This window comes from Bos javanicus, chromosome 3, assembly GCF_032452875.1.
Source record: "Bos javanicus breed banteng chromosome 3, ARS-OSU_banteng_1.0, whole genome shotgun sequence".
Lineage (NCBI taxonomy): Eukaryota > Metazoa > Chordata > Mammalia > Artiodactyla > Bovidae > Bos > Bos javanicus.
In genome coordinates, this window is record NC_083870.1 from 31591357 (window position 1) to 31609940 (window position 18584).

An 18584-nucleotide genomic window follows, 5' to 3' on the forward strand; every position below is an offset into this window, starting at 1 on the left:
TGGATGCTCATTCTCCAAAGATTCTGGAGGCAGAGGAAGGTCTAGAGTCTCCTCTAATAGATCCTAAGCTCCCTGAGCCCAGGGTCTGACGTGTGCACCTCTGTACCTTGGCAGCAAATTGGCAATGGCCCACGCATGCTTACTGTTCACAGGGAGCAAAGGAAGAAAGCACAGCCTCTTGGGCAATGATGCTCTTAGTAGCAGATCTGCCCTGAAAGAGGAGGACCCTCTGAGTTCTCTCTCCATCTTCTGCTTTCAGGCTGAGGACTCTCATCCTTTGCTGGAGACCTGCTTTAGAGAAAAGGGGTCTTTTCTGTAGGCTAGGGCTGTGCACCTAGGGCTCCCAAGCGAAAGACCCTGTCACCAGTCCAGAGTACTCGACCCAAAGGACACCCTCTTGGAAGGAATATCTACAGGGAAATTGTCTTTTCTTAGGGTAAAGTGTGGAGAAGGCAATGGCACCCCACTCCAGTACTCTTGCTTGGAAAATCCCATGGATGGAGGAGCCTGGTGGGCTGCAGTCCATGGGGTTGCTAAGAGTTGGACACGACTGAGCGACTTCACTTTCACTTTTCACTTTCATGCATTGGAGAAGGAAATGGCAACCCACTCCAGTATTCTTGCCTGGAGAATCCCAGGGACGGGGGAGCCTGGTGGGCTGCCATCTATGGGGTCACACAGAGTCAGACACGACTGAAGTGACTTAGCAGCAGCAGTAGCAGGGTTAAGTGAGGAACAATAGCCTAAGTCCAACTGGGGCCAAACTGAGCCTATTTTGAGAAGGTTGTCCCTGACTAGGTCAAGGTTCTAGTGTTTACTATTTATTCACTCATCATTCATTCAAAAATTTTATTGAGTACCTTCTGTGTGCCAAGCACTGTTCAGTGCATCAGGAAAAAAAATGATGAATAAGACACAAAGGGCCCTTCTCTCTTCAAGGAGCTTTCAGTAAAGTCTTGAGAATTGCTTGGATGCAAAACTAGAAACTCACTCAAAACTAGATAAAATGATAAAAGCGGAATTTGTTGGAATGATTTAGGGGTAACTCATGCCAGTTAAAGACAAGAAGTACAACCGAGACTCAGGAAAGGTACTGGGACCTGTAGAATCAACCCTCAGGGTTGCTCTGGAGGCTTTTGGGACTTGTTGGAATGATTTAGGGGTAACTCATGCCAGTTAAAGACAAGAAGTACAACCGAGACTCAGGAAAGGTACTGGGACCTGTAGAATCAACCCTCAGGGTTGCTCTGGAGGCTTTTGGGACTTGTTGGAATGATTTAGGGGTAACTCATGCCAGTTAAAGACAAGAAGTACAACCGAGACTCAGGAAAGGTACTGGGACCTGTAGAATCAACCCTCAGGGTTGCTCTGGAGGCTTTTGGGACGGCTGAGGTCTCTTCTTTCTGCGGCCAGGCACACTCTGCTTCAGTACTGCCATAGCAGAAAGTGGTTGCTGCAGTTCTGCCCTTGCAGATCCTCCATTTTCAGAACCCAAAACTAATCCCTTCTGTTTCAGTCCTAATATTTGGCCCCTTGGGTTCATATGTCCACCTCTAGCCCAATCAACTGTGGACAGGGAGGCAAAGGACTGGTGGTTCCAAAGGGCAGATGGGGTGGGTATGGATAAAGGAGGGGGATTCATCTCCCCACTAGACCTCTAATTTAATCCATGAGAGTGGTGGGAGTGACCTGCTCACTCTCCCTGACACATCAGAGTAGAAGGCTAGGACCGCCTACATCAGGTAAAGACACTGAGAAGGATGCCCCACCAAGGCAAAATGAAGCCTCTTCCTCCTGCCTTTAAGCCTGGGGAATTGTTCCATAATTAAGGGGAAAAAATGATGAGGGCGTCCTCATACTTCATCCTTATTGCAATTGAATTAACAGCATAACACATCATGTTTTTTATTATAACCTTATAATAATTACAGTTATTACTGAATTCACATACAGAGAAAAAGCAGAAATATCATCCCTGTTTTAATTCGTGAGGCATTTCAGTGGGATTTATTGTGCAATAAGTGAATTACAACCACTTGGCATGAAGCAAAAGTTTTTCCCAACATAGGACTCTATTAGCTATTGTGAAATTCAAATAGCACATTTCACATGAGACCAGGCAGTCTGCCCTCAATTACTGTCTCCTCCTCCAGGCAGTCTGCCCTGATTCAGAGGTTGCATTTAGAACTTCCTTCAGCTGAGCTAAAACTCACACCCCCCTAGTATGTCTCAAAGGCTGCAAATGTCAGCCTGAAAGTTGAGATAAACCTTTTCCATTTGCACAGGGCTTTACAGTTTTCCAAACATGATCACAGATATGACCTTTCTGCTTGAAAGGTCAAACAGAAAATTCTTTTTAATATAGAGATATATGGGCATCAGGGTCATCAATATACTGCCCTTAGTGGCTTTTTTTTTTTTTTTTTCGAGAGGGAGAGGACAGATTGATGTAATGCCAAAGCCCAGGCTATTTTTAAGAAATGAATAAGCCCTTGGCCGACCACATGCAGTCAAGAGAAGCCTGTGGACACCTGCTGGTTAAAGCTCTAGAAATGAGTGGCAAGGGAGGGCAGAGATAGAGTTGGGTGGTGGAGGGGATGGGAGTGAGGAGGCTAACATTTGCTCAGAGGAAAGAAGACATAGGAGAACTGAGATGACTATCAAACATCAGAAGGGCTCTTTTGTGAGGGTAGAAACGGGTTAGTTCTTTGGGTTCAGGAAGAAGGGCCAGAGTGGCCAGAGCAGGGATCTAAAAGGAAGAGACTGGGGGGAAGATTTTTTTTTTTTTTTTTTTGCTTCAAGGTACAGCTTTTTGGTGGGGAAACTAGACAAGCAGCCAACAGGGCAGCCTCCATAGTGATGAACTTCCTGAAGTTTGGGAGGCTGGTTCATTAGTTTATTCAACTTGTACTTATCTAGTACTCACTATGCAAAGCCAGTAAGGACAACACAGCCCTCTGGGAGCTCATGGTCAAGCGGGGAAGTCAGATGTCAAACGAGCAAGCAACAACAAAAAGCACAGTGACAAGTTGTGAAATGGGCTCCAGAAGGAAGGGAAAGAGGGACCAAGGAAAGGAAGGGAGGACAGAGGGAGAGACTTTGACAACGAGTGTTCACTAAGGGCCAGTGGGTTCAGACATCTCAGTCTACCCTTGGGATCTGAAGGTAGGTGATATTTTCCTCCATTTTTACAGATGAAGAAACCGAGGTACAGTGAGTTATCCAAGGTCATGAGGTCAGCACACACCTGAACACCTGCTGTGTAAGCGACCCCACCCAGAGTGGGGCCCAGTTGGGCAGATGCAAGTAGATGGAGATGGTGCAGGGTGGTGAAGGACATACCCCTGCTGGGTGGTGTTCAACCCACCTGGCCACTGAAGTTCCATTGGCCCCAAGATCCCGCAAGTGCGTGTGTGAATGTGTGTGTGTGCGCGCACCTGGGTTAGCTCGATGGCTCATGGACTTGGGATCCCAACCACAGGAGAACTTGAAGGTACAGAAGATTGGTTGTTTATCCAAAGATTGATTGCTTATCCCTCTTCAATGCCTTTGAGGAGTCTGTGTATGAGTACCTCTAGTGATGGGGTTCACTCTCTCTATAGGAAGCACCCATCCCTGAGCAGCTCTCACAGGAGGAAGTCCTGTCTTACATTAGAACCAACTCTCTCTCACCTTAGAACACACCCATCGTGCTGGGACTCTCTCCCGCATGGCCCCCTTTCCAAAGTCCTTCAAAAGCAAAAAAAAAAAAAAAACAAAAAACAACCTTTCTAAATCCAAAAGAATGATGGGACTTTGCTGGTGCAATTTCAGGCCTAAGAAGTCCCTTTCTGGCTTACTACTCTTCAAAGATGGAGAAACTGGAGCACCCCTCACATTACCCACTATTCTGCTGAATGGGATCAGGAGCTGTCCCTTCTCTTCAGAGCCCAATGAACCAGCCAGGCCCAGCAGAAGGAATTGGCCCAGGGTTGTCTGGGTGCCCACAGAACCTGTTCCCATTGCCACCATGTGAGCTGGCTGCTAGGATTCACCATTCTGTATGGAAGACCCTTCAGATCACAGCCCGCTCATCATCAGCCTCTGGATAATTAGCAAGTGACTGACAGAAGGGGTTCCCCCTTTCACTATGTATGGTTCTGGAGAGTGATAAATACCCCCTCCAACTCTTACCCCAGCTGCACTGCTAAATCTGCTCCTGCTGTAAATCCCTCTGTCCAACAAAGGAAATGGGCCACACGCAACCCTGGGGCATCTGCTGTCTCCCTCACGTGACCCCCTCCAGGGACTGCAATCAGAATGAAGCGGGAGGAGCACAGTTATAGGGTCCAGAGATCTGGCTTCTCTTTTTTTCTCTCTCACCACCTGGCTGTGAGATTTGGGGCAAGTCTCTGCCCTCTCCGTGCCTCAGGTCTTTCATCTTTCAAATGAGGGTCTGGATCACTAAATGATCCCTAGGATGCTTTCCAAGCTCTAACATTTGATGATTCAAGGTGTATCCCAAGACGACGTATAGATCAGGCTGAAGCTCCAGGCCTGTGTTGCAAAACCAGCATAACACTCACACATCAGGAGAAGCTCAGACGTGATGACCTCCTGGCTTCTTTTAGTTCCAGAATTCTGTAAATCACTCCCCCAGAGCACTGAAAAACTACCAGAAGGCCTGGTCCCTGGGCAGAGAGCTGGGTTTCACTCCACTCGTCTGCAGCACTCAATCCCACAGTGCCAACTTTGCTGGAGGGGCAGGTACATGTAACAGTAGTAGATAGTATTGCTGGGATGCTGGGGCTTTGTGGATGGGGGTTGAGATAGTGGTGGTAGAGTCAAGGTGCTTAGAAACGAGTGAAGGATAATATTAGCAGTAATCACGAAATACCTATGACACACGTGACAATACTTTCTAAAAATCCTTCATCAACGGTTCTTTTCTTACAGAGAGCCCAGGAAAGATCTTTGGGATTCTGACATTGTTTGTTTCTTACTTTGGATGCTGTTTGCAGAAGTGGGTTCAATGTATGAAAATTTATTCAACTGAATACTTAGGACAGGAGACTTTTCTCTCTACATATATATTCAACAACATTTTTTTTAATGTTACTTTATTTAATCCTCACAGTAACATACAATACAGATGCCGCTGTCCTTACTTTACAAAGGATGACATTGAGGCAGGCACAGAACAGTTAAGGAACTTGTCCAACGTCACACTGTAGGGACTGGGGAGGCTGGTCCTACGGTAGAGATCCACCGGCTTCAAGGCGGGTTCTCTCTCCACCACCCACCGTGCTCCTACCCTAAGCACATGCGCAGAAGCGGAATTCCTCAGGCTTCCTCACCCCCAGCAGCCCCCAGCGACACCTGAACATGTGCATGCACGCAAAACCAATCCTACACCTGAACTGGAGGGCAGAGATAGGGGGAGGGGAAGGAGGGAGAGGGAGAGCTAGGTGATTACAAAGCTCAATAAGCACGACCCATTCTCAAAGAAGTTTCCAGTTCCCTGCGGAAGGAATAGGGCACGATAACAGGAAGCAGTGAGTGCAGGGGACGGGGCCAGCCCCAAGCACCAGCCTGGCGTTCCACTCTCTGTGAGGCTCTGAAGGGAAGCTGCTTCCACATCCCTCTGGTGGAGGGAGCCCAGATCTGGGGCGTGGTCTCTCTTAACCTCTTTCTGCTCAGGGCTTCTACGGAGGTGGCCGACAGGCTCTGCCTCCCTGTGGCATCGCAGGGTGGCGTGACTGGATTAATTAGGCTTTATTAATAGGCGAGAACCTCATGAATTGTAATTAAGCAGAAGTGCATATGGTAGGGATGGTGGCTGAGGGTGAGAAGAAGTGACTCCTGGAGGCTCTGAGGCACCGTTTAATATGAGTACCCTGGCTTGGGATCGTCGGGACCCAGTTCGCCTGCCTGTGTCACACAGCCTGCTCTGTGAAACAGACGGCTAGTGTCTGAAATCCTGATCTACTCTGTAACCATGTCCTGAGCCTTCCATGTGCTCTGGTCTCTGAGTGGGACGCAGTGTGGGTGACGCTGCAGAGGGGCAGACAGCCCAGTGTCCAGCTCTCCCAAACAGCCAGGAGGCAAGGAAGGTGCTAAGGGTTAAGGAGAGAAGTCTGGGGAACAATCACGTAGAAGAGCTGCTTCTTGAAACAGTGAATGTTATGCTGCGCACACACACCCTCTCTCTGTCTCTGTCTCTCTGTCTTCCCTCCCTCTGCCCTCCTCAGTTGAGCAAGGCCAGAGGTCTTTCTGTACCAAGGGGCTACGAGGGCCATGCTGGCAGGGAGCCGAGGAGGCCAGAACAGACAGAGTCAGAGCTGGGCCAAAACCCAGCACGGGGAGGTGGAGAAGACAGATCACTCAGCAGAGAGCCTAGGTCTGGAACCAAGTGTTTAGACAGAGGCAGGCATGTTTAGCTTATGGGAAAACAGAGTGCAGAATGATGAAGTGGATGATGGAAAAAGATCTGAACAATGAAATCTCCCCTGTTGCTGGCAGTCCTTGACAGCATGACAGATGCAGAGATAAACTCTCCTCTGGCCTTTTCTAAACCCAACCTGATTTTCCATTTGGCCTCAAAGATGTATCCCAGAATCATTTCTTTTGCCTTTTGAAATTTTAGGGTGTTTTGAATGCACCTCGGTTCTGCCTCACCAACGAGTTGCTCTGTGTACCTGCAACATAGCTTGCCAGACAAGGCCTGTTGTGTACTATTCTGTGCATCTTCCATCCAGCCCTGGTTAATACCATCCCTTCATCCTGAAATGCCCTTTTTACTTGTCCATCAATTCAACCCACTCATCTACTAGAGCTCAATTCAACTGTAACCCCACCCCACCCCACCCCGACCTCTTGCAGAGGCCGTCTTTGAAACTACCAGCTGGAATTAGCTACAGACGCTTCTGGTCTGCAAAGGAGGAGAATCTGGAATTGAAAGCATCAATTCAAGTCCCAGCCCTGCTCTCCTTGGCATCAAACCACGTGATGGTCCTCAACCTAGGTTTTCTTACCTGCAACATGGGCAAGATGTTGGCGCCTTCCTCCCAGGGTTTGAAGACTGAATGAGATGAGCTTTGTGAAAATGCTTTCTGAATTGCAAACTACGTCAGCGTAAGAGTCTACTCAGTAGTTTGTGTTGGTTGTTTCCTTATCTGTCTCTTTGATTGGATAACAAATCCCAGGTCTTATTTCTATGTCCCCAGCACCCAGGGCACTTAGATGCTCACTGCTTGTCCATTGAATGGATTAGTGAATGAATGAGGTAGAAAATGAATACTTTGAGTTAGTTGCCTGGTCTGATCCTGTGGTTTCTTTCCACAGCATCTCAAGGATCTATGGAGACCAGCAGTCATCCCAGGCAGAGAAAGAGTGAGGTGACTTGAAAGAGGGAGTGGCTTGAAAGTGTGCACCAGCCTCTAAAGCCAGTGTGTTTTAATTAGTATAATTAATGATGGCAACAACTGGCTCATTACCTGATGGAATTAATGGGGACCGTTTGTCTCTGTAAAGCAGCCTGTCAGTGTGGTGGAGGCAGTGGGGAGATGCGGGGAGTGCTCACATTCTTCAACCTGGGGAAGGATTCCTGAGGCTCCAACAGGGTCTGCTGCTCTCTGGGAGTCTTCTTCCTGTCCCTCCCTTCTGCCCTGAGGTGTTACCACCATTCTGGAGCTGAGTTTTGCTTCACTTCAGACTAAACAATTGATATCTAACCACAGATACTCTGGGAGGTGTAAATTGTAACAGCTGTGGGATCTCTCTCTCTCCCCTCAGTCTCCTTTTCTCCCTCACTCACATGTGACTGAGGCCACACTGACCCCAGCTTCAGCCTGAGCTGCTCACACCCAGATCGCCCTCTGGGGGCTCTCTGGGAGCCACCTTAAGGGTCTAATGCTGCTGAGACTGACACAGGGAGAAACGGGAGGCAAAGCAGCTGGGCTCAGTGACATCAGATCCCACGTGGAGACACCTGGGCAATCTTTTCCTCTCCAGTCTTGATGCCTTAGTCCTAAGCACCTCTCCCTCTGGGCTGTAAAGAATTGCCTTCTGCAGCCAGAATCTGGACTCTACTTTCCTTATCTGAGAGCAGAGTGAGAGCACCTGGGCCTAACTCCTTTCCGAGAAACCCAGAAAATACTGTCTGTAATTCCTTGCCTCCAGAGCTCACAGCTGCGTGCAGCTGTTCACAGGGAGATACTGAAGCTCTTGACCTCTTCCAGGGAACGTGATGGGCAGATAGGAGCAGGGGCCCTGTGGGGAGGCAGGCAAAGTCTGTAAATCACCCACCGAAGCAGTCAACTGGCCCTGTGTTATTTCAAGCAGTAAACGGGTCGGCCACCCAGGCAGAAATGCCTACCACAGAGCTTGGTCCCAAGGCTGTGGTCCTAAAGTTAGGGAATAGACTTAATTCTGGCACATTCCAGGTCACATCTACAGCACCAAACACTGTCCATAAAGATGGGTCTCTGTACCTACCTTTTGGACTGTATATGTTGCTTTCCACATGAATGTGTTTTGGGTGATGAAATGTGTGCTTTCTGGTACTGCACGAGTCTGTGCCATGGGTGCGTCTGTGCACAGGAGCTGCATGTCCTTGGAAATGTGTGTGCACCAATGGGTATTGCATGGCTTTCTGTGCTGGTGGCTATTTTTGTCTTATTTTGAGTCTACATGTGTGGCTTTCTGTTTGAGTCCCTTCGTGTGACTACTGCAAACAGCAAAGACAAGACATCTGAGGAGTCAAGAATAAATTCCCCTTTTTTCTTTCATGGCATTTTAGAGTTCAGGAAATTGAACACTGATCCAATTCATCCACCAAAGAAGTATTACCTGCTACGGAGTATAGTAACGTAGTAATACCCACTAATAACAAAGCAATGTTCACTGTAGAGTATCCACCAATACTCCCTACACCCTCACTCTAGGACCCTGGCCTATCCTGGGAGCAGTGTGGTGATGGCAGAGGTAACCAGGGAGCACACTGTGTGTGTGCTTTCGATGGGGGTTGGAAAGGGTATGTTGTGGTGCTTATTAGAGCAGAAGTTGTCCCTGTGGACCATTTCATGCATGAACTGCAAAGAGCCTGGGGCCCATAAGGTCCAGAGCAGCTCCAGGAGAAAGCTAGGCATGGCATGTGTGTGTGTGTGTGTGTGTGCGTGTGCATGTGTGTGTGTACATGTGTGTGTGTGTGATGGTAATCAGGGCCACTACATTATTCAACTCTAGGACACCATTTGCTATGTGTTCTATGGACTTCAGAAGGCACCGTTCATATCCAAAGAAGTGCAAATGATGCCCCCCTGAGTCTGTGCAGCACAGAGGCCCTGGGCAGGATGGTAGATGCAGGGTTCCTTCCCATCACACTTCTCTTCCCAGTCCAGGCACACGTCTCTTCTCAGTTCAGCTCCCTCCCTAAGCTAATATTGGACTCTGCCTCCACACCTAGCCCCTTCCTTGTGTGTGCTATGCATGTGCGCTAAGTCTTTTCAATCACGTTCGACTCTTTGTGACCCTATGGACTGTAGCCCACCAGGCTCCTCTGTCCATGGGATTCTCCAGGCAAGAATACTGGAGTGTGTTGCCATGCCCTCCTCCAGGGGATCTTCCCAACCTAGGGATCGAACCCTCATCTCTTGCTTTGGTAAGCAGGTTATTTACCACTAGCACCACCTTGGAAGCTCAGCCCCTTCCTTGCTAGAGCTCTCCCTCTTGGGCAGGAGAGCTCCAGACACAGTCCCAGTGGCTGAGCTCCCAGGAGAATGGGAGCACAGCCAGAAATCGAATCTTCTTCCCTTGGAAGTTTGCAGCGACTTGTGAGAAAAAGTCTCTTACAGCCCAATTGGGAAAGAAATCAGATGGAAAGGAGGGATAAGAAGGCACCAATAAAAAATATTTAAAAACTGATTTTTGCTTTGGAAAGGTCAGCGGTGAAAACTTGCTTTCTTGCCAGCACAAAGCGGTGCCGGTGCTCAGCAGCCTTCTCCCGATCAATACGACACTGATCACCTCATAAAATGGTGTCGAGGCAGCAGGGGCCAGGATGAAGGCCGCTGGAGGGGAAGCGCCTGCCTCCAGCTCCAAGTTCCCTCGGGGCAGCCTGCAGGCTGAGCCCCTGTTGCCCCAACCAGCCCTTGTCCAAGCTCTCCACCTGCCCCTTCCGAGCCAAAGGCCACCCACTCCTCACTTTTAGCCCTGTGGATAGCTGTCCTTGCTTTTTGCTGTGAGTTTAGGAGCATCTTTCCTTGAGCAACCTGGGCCCCTGCAGTCAGGCCACCCACCTCAGTTTCCTGAGATGCAGGTCACTGCTGGGTAGAGTGTATGGGTGGTGGTATGGGTGACCCAGGAAGATACAGAACTCCAAGGGGGAGAAATGGACCGTTTCTCTGTTGGTCCATGGAGCCACTGGCATCTTGTTTTCTTTCCGTAAGATGTAGAAGTGGAGCTGGGGTGGATGAGTTGGGGGTGGAGGCCACCGTGAACCTCATCCCGGTATCCTCTGTGTATACGCCTGGCCTGCACACAGGCCATCTGGTGAACCCTGGGCACCCTCCGAGGATGTACACCTTAGACATCTTAAGCCAGCCTTAGCCATAGGGCACGGTGCAGACGGTCCACAGGCTACGGGTGTGAGGGGCAGGAAAGGGACACGGTGACACTTACAGAGAATAGAGGATGCTGTTAACATGTCAGTCCAATTATGGTAATGTGCTGGGGTAATTGGCCCTCCGAGGGCTCAAGGGATGCACACGAGTACAGTAATTGCAGGTTCACTTTGCTCTGCATTCTTCATCCTGCTTTGGTGACTAATTATTAGTATTTAGCAAGTGGATATTGTCATCTTCAAAGCAGGTGCAGCTGTGGCTGAGGCACTGGCGCTGGGGCCAGCTAAAGGTCAGCTTCTGCTTGGGGATAATTAATTTGTCTTTTATGGATATGAAATGTGCTCCAAGCGTGTGTCTTCTCTTTTGCTTCTAAACAAACAAACAAAAAAACCAAAAGGAAGGGGGATATACTTTGTGGTTATTTCAAGTGCCCTTTCCATTAGAAGGCTAGAATTGACAAATAGGGGTTAATGAGCAGAGGGGGTAGTGTACCTCTATCCTCTCTAGAGAAAGAGCCGGAAATTGATCCCCTAGGCAAAATTCACATGAATGAGGAAACCAACTGGTCTGAGATGACCATCAACAGGTATGTGCCATCTATAAGCCTTGATATCCTTTTTATTTATTATTAGTTATATATTGCTCGGAGAAGGCAATGGCAACCCACTCCAGTACTCTTGCCTGGAACTGAGGAGCCTGGTGGGCTGCAGTCCATGGGGTTGCTAGGAGTTGGACACGACTGAGCGACTTCACTTTCACTTTTCACTTTCATGCATTGAAGAAGGAAATGGCAACCCACTCCAGTGTTCTTGCCTGGAGAATCCCAGGGATGGGGGAGCCTGGTGGGCTGCCGGCTATGGGGTCGCACAGAGTCGGACACGACTGAAGCGACTTAGCAGCAGCAGCTATATATTGAACTCTAGGACACTCTATTCCTAAAAGGATTAATGTTTTGGAATCTCAAAGGGAAAAGGAATAACAAGAGTGTGCATCTATTGAGCACCTTCTGTGTATCAGATACACATTTTACTCATGCACGTAGAATACTATGTCTAATCTTCACAACAGCCCTAGAAAATGTGTGCTATTTTATCACCAAATGACAATTGAGAAAGTGAGGTTCAGAGAACTTAGGATATTACTCCAAGTTAAGTATCATCTGACACCTAATCCCTGAGCTGTCAGATGCCCAATTAAGCCCCTTTACCCAGTGTGGTTCTAGGTTTAGTCCTCTGGCCTCTGCAAGAGTAGACCTCAGTGACTTTGCCTTATGAGGGACCAAGAGCTTAAGCATTATAATCTGTACCTGCAAAGTCTTCTGGTATACCTGGGAAGCCCAAAGTTTGATGGTGTTATTCCACGGGCATGATGCTTGGAGAATTTCATCAGAGACAAAATAGAAATCAGTGTGACTGGAGATGGAAAGGAAATGATCCCTCCCTACCTCTTCATTGAGTCTCCTCAACAACCCTGGCCCACAGAGCCCTTTCCCAACCTCAGCTACCTCACACCCCACTGGGGCACTGGCTCAGTCAGATTCCCAATCATTTTCATGAGCAATCTTACATTGCTCTGAAATTGTGTCATATCTGTTTGTCTCTCCAACAAGGATCCAAATGCATTTAGGTCAGAGAACTGGCCAAATGTGCTTTTGTACCTCCTGGGTCACTTGGCTCTGCCCTGGACACAGGGTAGGTACTCAATAACTCCTGATTGAATCAAATTGGGAAGTAGGGGTGGACAAGGCTCTTCTGATAGTTTGGTTGGCAAGGGAAAATCCCTCACTTTTTTTTACATTGGTTGGACAAAGAAAGGATAATTTAGGAGAGGTAGGTGTGACCCTCTCTTATGCATATATTCTGAATTCAGAAAAGTATATTAGATATATTGGGAAGTTTCTATGATTCACTCGCCTTGCAAAAATGGAATTCTAATCATATCATTCTAGAAAGAGGCTGGCAAGGTGCAAGAAGCCTATAGGAGGGCCTTGCAAGAGATGAGAGTAGGTACTTTAGGAGTTCGGGTTTATGTCTAGAGTTTGCAGCTATAGCAGGGCAACAAAATTTTGTTCTGTGGTTTTGCTGCAGCCTACATATTGATGCAGCCAAATGAGTTCCCCTCTTTGCAACCTGACCTCCTTCTTACTGTGAAATGATCTCATTTCAAGGCTAACCACAAGAGGTTTGGCTGGGCACCCGGCATGCAGTGTGCCTGGCATTTGCAAATCTTCATGCAAAGTGCAAAGTTTTTTTTAAAGACAGTAAATAAATCCTGTCCAGAGAAATCTTGGAAAGGTCTGCTCCCAGCCACGAAGTGAAAAGAAAAGCAATCTCTCTCCCTACCCTGGCAACCATTATCTGCCTCTCTTCTCGAATGTTAAGGCTTAAGTCGCTTTTAATTTTAGATCAGGAACAATCTGATTTGGGGCCAAGGTCTTTTTTCACTGTCCTTCAGAATGTATTCAGCTATGGTGTTTTTCCACCTCCAGCCTGCTCTGTTGCAGTTTCTTGAGTGCCTAAAACTGAAGCCCCACCAATAATTTGACCTACAGCCAGAAGGCAGTGAGACTATACTCTGTAAAGAGCATCTCCCTCCTATGTGCAGCAGGAAACCCAGAAATCATGAGTGAGAGAGAGAGGAGGTTCATCGTCTGCCCAGGTTTGGGAGATGCTCATCGCCTCCTTGGCAAAATGTGACAATGTCCACAGGGCCACCCAGGAAAGTGACCAAAAAGTAAGCAGAGTGCCCAGACACTCAGGTCACCACTTCTCACTTCTTCTCAGCCTAACCTTTCTGTGCCTCCTTCCCCAGGCCCTACTGTCACCACAGAAAAGAGCAGGAGCAGGTCACTTGCCATCTTGCTCCAGTCACTGGTCCCATCAGTGGACCATGAAGCATGCAGTGAAAACATTCCTTCCACGCACTGCATAGGGAGCAGGCATGGGCAGGGGTAGATGCTGATGCCTGGACTTTACTTCAGGTTCCATTGGCTGAGTCCACTCAGCCTCGTTCGTGAAAACTTACTTCCGTCTCCCAGGGTGTTATGCTTTGAGCCCGAAACTCCACCCAGAACGAGATGTGCAGATGTGAAAGGAGGCGAGACACATCAGATCCAGTTTGCTTAAGCTAATTTTACCTTCCTGTAGACATCAACATTCAAAACTACTTGATGGAACCCTGAGGCTCTGATTTCGTTCCTTCCAGGTCTTCCCCATTCAGTGGGTGGATCTGATTCTAGATTTCAACCCATTCCACACACTCCTATTGGCAGTTACAAGGCCAGAAGCCAAAATATAACAATGGACGGCTCCTGTTCAACAGCGTGACCTGGACACCATCTTGGCCTCTCACACTGGATACAGTCTAGCTAGACAAGAGAGCTCTCTCTGGAGAAAAATGCCTGAAAGTTGGGTAAAAACCTGCTGCAATGGTTGCAGGACCCCTGATACTGACCATCAGTGCATTCTCTCTTCTGGCCTCTGACGAAGGGAACATGCTAGGGGGTGGGAGGAGGAGGGGGAGGAGTTAACAGGGAGAGAATGGAAGAGGGAAGAGCTTAACTTGAAGCCATTGGCAGGTCCCTTGGGATCCTAGGCTCTGCAAAGCAGGACAAAGTGACAAAATATGTACGTTTTTCACTTGCTTCAGCCACGGCTTTTCCTGGGAACATCTGACAAGGTTGCTGGTGAATAAGCATATCCAGTGGTCAGTCAGACAGGCTGGCAAGGTGCTGAGGAGCGGAGCAGAGCAGCTGACGGAGGTACCGTCTCTTACAGAGGAAGCACGACCCTCCCCACATTCCTGTCTGGAGCCACGCTGCCTGCAGAGGGGAGGATCTGCCTCTGGAAAGAGGTGACTGTCTCTGGGTACATTAATGAAACTCCCTGAACCCAGCCTGAAGGCTATGTGGGAGGCGGGGGTGGGGTGGGCAGGCTGAGATAGCAAGGGCAAGAGACTGACTTTCCTAAAAATCTGACCATATTTGGGTTTAAGTCAATTCAACGGAGTCTTTGGAGGAACCTCAGTAACTTGTATTGTTTCAAAGAGGTGTTTTCGGATTCAAGCCACAGGAGACCCTTCTCCAGTCCTTAACGAAGACCCCACAACCCTGTCCTCTGGACCACTGTTGGGAGTAAAACAAGGTGATTGTCCTCAGTCCTGAGATTCATTTGGACTGATGTGTCATCCCACACAGGCCCCTTCCTCTTTACCCTCCTCAAACTTCATTAGACTCAACATCAAGTAGTCCAAAGGGCACCAGGACAGAAAAAAAGATGTGGAAAGTCGTGTTCTTTCTTGGCCCTAACAGCTGACTGTAGGCAAGTTGTCCATAGCTGGGTTAGATTTCCACCTCTGGTTTATGGCTCTGTGCTTTCCAAGAGGGCTTCCCAGGTGGCACAGTGGTAGAGAATCTGCCTGCCAGTGCAGGAGACTCAGGTTCCATCCCTGAGTTGGGAAGATCCCTGGAGCAGGGCATGGCAACCCACTCCAGTATTCTTGCCTGGAGAATTCCACTGACAGAGCAGCCTGCTGGGCTACAGTCCTTGGGGTCCCAAAGAGTCGGACATGACTGAGCACACGTGCACCAAGAAAACAGCAACAACTTCTCTTTGAAGCCTCCTTAGGTTGACCAATGTGGTGAAGTCACTTTGTTGTTCTTGTTGTTAAGTCACTCAGTTGTATTCGACTCTTTGTGACCCCATGGACTGCAGCATACCAGGTTTCCCTGTCCTTCACTATCTCCCGGATTTTGCTAGAACTCATGTCCACTGAATCAGTGATACCATCCAACCGTTTCATGCTCTACCACCACTTCTCCTCCTGCCCTCAACCTTTCCCAGCATCAGGGTCTTTCCCAGTGAGTTGGCTCTTTACATCAGGTGGCCAAAGTATTGGAGCTTCAGCTTCAGCATCAATCCTTCCTATGAATATTCAGGGTTGATTTCCTTTAAGATTGACTGGTTTGATCTCCTTGCTGTCCAAGGGACTCTCAAGAGTCTTCAACACCACTGTTCGAAAGCGTCAATTCTTCAGCATGCAGCCTTCCTTATGGTCCAACTATCACATCTCACTTTATATTTCACTAAACAAAACAAACAAACAAAAAAACCATAAGACTGAATGTTGCAGTGGCCTCAGTCTAAATGCTATGGGGGCTTGTGCTGGGCCCAGATTTGAGTCTGGGGAACTGGTGAAATCTCCTGCCCTAAACAAATGAGGATGAAATGAGTCTCTTGGGAGAATCCTCCCCCCAGGAAGGGAGATCTGAGCCTGACAAGTGACACCTGACAGCATTATAAGAAGGTACGTTTCTGAATCCAGTTTTTCAGCTAGCCCTCTAATCTGCTCCTGGCACAAGGGAGTGATGGAGAAATTCTATATCATAATTAGGGCCGTATCACATAGGTTTGTCATTTGTCAAGACCCACTGAACTCTATACTTAAAATGATTACATTTTATTGTGAGAAAATTATACCTCAATAAGCAGATTTTAAAGGTAAAAAATAAAACAAAACAAAAAGGAAATATTGTATAGAAAACAAAGTAAAAATCTGATCCTGGCACCCCTCCATGTTTTCCTGCCGAGATGGCAGAAATAAAAAAAGAAAAAGCTTTCAGTGCTCTCTGTGATACTAGAGTACAAACAGCTTTCTTTGCGGTGGGGCCTGTGGACAGAAACACACAAGGAGAGAGGAGACATTCTCCCACCTTGTCACAGGGCGCTGGGCCACTGTAAGACCTTGAGGACTCAAGTTGGTGGTGGGGAGCAGGGTGGTGATTGGGAGCACCGCAGAGTGTTGGTAGATGTTTATAGGATCTACCAGAGGAGTTGAGATCCTTCCCAGCAGAAGTGACAGTGACATTCAGCAGTATGCAGACGGGCACAGTGGCAAATGTGTGCACTGGCCCAGCAGACTCCAGAAGGAATGGCCGCATCCATGGCAACACTGTCCAGTAGAAATACAATGCCAGCTGTGAGTGTCAACCACAGAGATAGATAACTTTCCGTTTTCTAGAAGCCACATTTTAAAAAATGAAACAAACAATAATGACAAACCAACCTAGGTGAAACTATTTTATAATTAATATACAAGTTAGTCGTAGTTAACTCAGTATCTCCAAAATATGACCATTTCAATATGTAATTGGTATGAGAAAGCTATTATTGAGACGGTTTACATTTTGGATACTTAGTCTTTGAAATTTAGTGTGCGTTTTGTGCTCAGTGCACCTCAGTTGGAATCGATTACCTTTCCATTGCTCAATAGCCATCTCTGTAAGGCGCTGGTCTACAGGAACAGCAGTGCCTGGGTGACCAAATTAATAGCAAGTGTGTGAGGTCTCTCCCCACCCTGCTGCACTCGAGGGAAAAGCCAGCAACTCTGAGAGTCTCCAGCAACACCGGGCAGTAAGACACCAAGGGGCTGAGGTCCCCCGGTGAGCCTGAGAGATCTGAGTATTGCTTGAAGGAGAGCACACTTGCTTGAAGGAGAGCACACCTCTCTAGTCCCGTGGACTAGAGAGGCTCAGTGAGCTCAGATTCCATATATATCTTTAAAAGTCATATTCTAGTATAAGCTTCCATTTTCTTAACTCTGAGCATCACACTCACAAAAAATCAGTTTCATCTTGCCAGTCCTCTTGACCTTTGGGCTTCTGTTTACCTGTGGTTTGAATGCTGCATCGGGAAACCTCTTTTTCATTTAAGCCACCTGCCATTTTTCTGTTTCTGTTTGTTTATTCCTGCCCTTCTAACCCAGCTAGCAGAAAAGACTATTTTAAAGCTTATTTCTGTAATTCATACTATTTTTGAAAATGGTGTGCTCAATCATGGTTTCCAGCTGCACGTACCGTCCTATCTCCATTTTGTCCCTCCCCTTCTCACCTTGTCCAAGGACCCGTCTCGCCTGGACAAGGACCAAGTTGTACCTGCTTGAGGAGCACTTGCAAAACCAGAAAGTAGCATTTCCCAGCTTAGAGGGGATCAAAACAGTCCCAGCTTAGCACTTACTATTAAATGAGTGACATTCACAAAGCTGTAGAGCAATGTCCAGCATAGAGTAAGTTCCCAGAAGGCATTGGCTACTAACTACTAGTAGTATCTCAGCAAATGAGCGATTCTGTTCAACAGGTGTTTCTTGGGTACCTGGGCCAGGCACTGTTCAAGGTGCCTGGGGAAAAAAGGGAACGAAATAGATCACTACCCTTAGAGAACAGGCTTCCCTAGTAGCTCAGCTGGTTAAGAATTGGCCTCCAATGCAGGAGACCCTGGTTCGATTCCTGGGTCAGGAAGTTTTGCTAGAGAAGGGATAGGCTACCCACTCCAATATTCTTGGGCTTCCCTGGTAGCTCAGCTGGTAAAGAATCTGCGTGCAGTGTGGGAAACCTGGGTTCAATCCCTGGGTTAGGAAGATCCCCTGGAGAAGGGAACAGCTACCTGGAACAGAATATCAGGGACTCCAGTATTCTGGTCTGGAGAATTCCATGGATAGTATAGTCCATGGGTTGCAAAGTGTCCGACACAACTGAGTGACTTTCACTTTCACTTTTCACCCTCAGAGAGCTGACTTCCTAGCTGGGAAGATAGTGAACAATAAGCACCACAAATAGATAGCATGTATAGAATGTTAGAGGGCTCCCCTGGTGGCCCAGAGGGTAAAGAATCTACCTGCAATGCAGGAGATGCAGGTTCAATCCCTGGGCTGGGGAGATCTCCTGGAGAAGGGAATGGCTACCCACTCTAGTATTCTTGCCTGGAGAATCCTGTGAATAGAGGAGCCTGGCAAGCTATAGCGGTCACAACCATGGGATCACAATAAGTCAGACACAACTGAGCGACTAAGCACTCACATATGCACAGAACATTAGAAGGTGGTGTGTGCTTTGAATAAACAGAGCAAGTAGGGCAGATTAAGGGGATGGGGAGAACAGGGCAGAGACAGCTGGCTTGTTACAGGGGTCCATGCTAATCAGTCCCCATT

General features: G+C 47.9%; 1 long non-coding RNA gene across 1 annotated transcript in view; it reads left to right on the top strand.

Annotated features, from left to right (window-relative positions):
- Positions 1-8977: 8977 nt before the first annotated feature.
- LOC133244120 (uncharacterized) overlaps positions 8978-18584 on the top strand; it is a 315193-nt gene continuing 305586 nt past the window's right edge. Inside the window, exon 1 of the long non-coding RNA XR_009735310.1 lies at positions 8978-9155. This is a non-coding gene — a long non-coding RNA (uncharacterized LOC133244120). The remainder of the gene's footprint in view (positions 9156-18584) is intronic.